Here is a 291-nt window from a genome sequence, read left to right on the forward strand (position 1 = left end):
AGCTCAGCTCCACCACCTACCAGCTGTGTGCCCTTGGGTCTTGTGCCTTCATCTGCCTGAGCTTGCCTCAATCTACGAAACGACCCGAAGACACCGACTTCTACAGTTAGGATGAAATGAGATAACCTGTGTAGCTAGGACAGGCAGATCCTCAACAGAAGTTAGTGGTCCCTCCCTGCCCCGTCCCTCCATTCTGTGACTTTAAGGTTTATGTCCCAGGACAGAAAGAGATGTAGGAGTGGGATAAATAAGGTATAGCTTCCTGGAAGGTCCCTTGTCCTCAAAGATGCA

The sequence above is a fragment of the Physeter macrocephalus genome, unplaced genomic scaffold, assembly GCF_002837175.3.
Source record: "Physeter macrocephalus isolate SW-GA unplaced genomic scaffold, ASM283717v5 random_12, whole genome shotgun sequence".
Lineage (NCBI taxonomy): Eukaryota > Metazoa > Chordata > Mammalia > Artiodactyla > Physeteridae > Physeter > Physeter macrocephalus.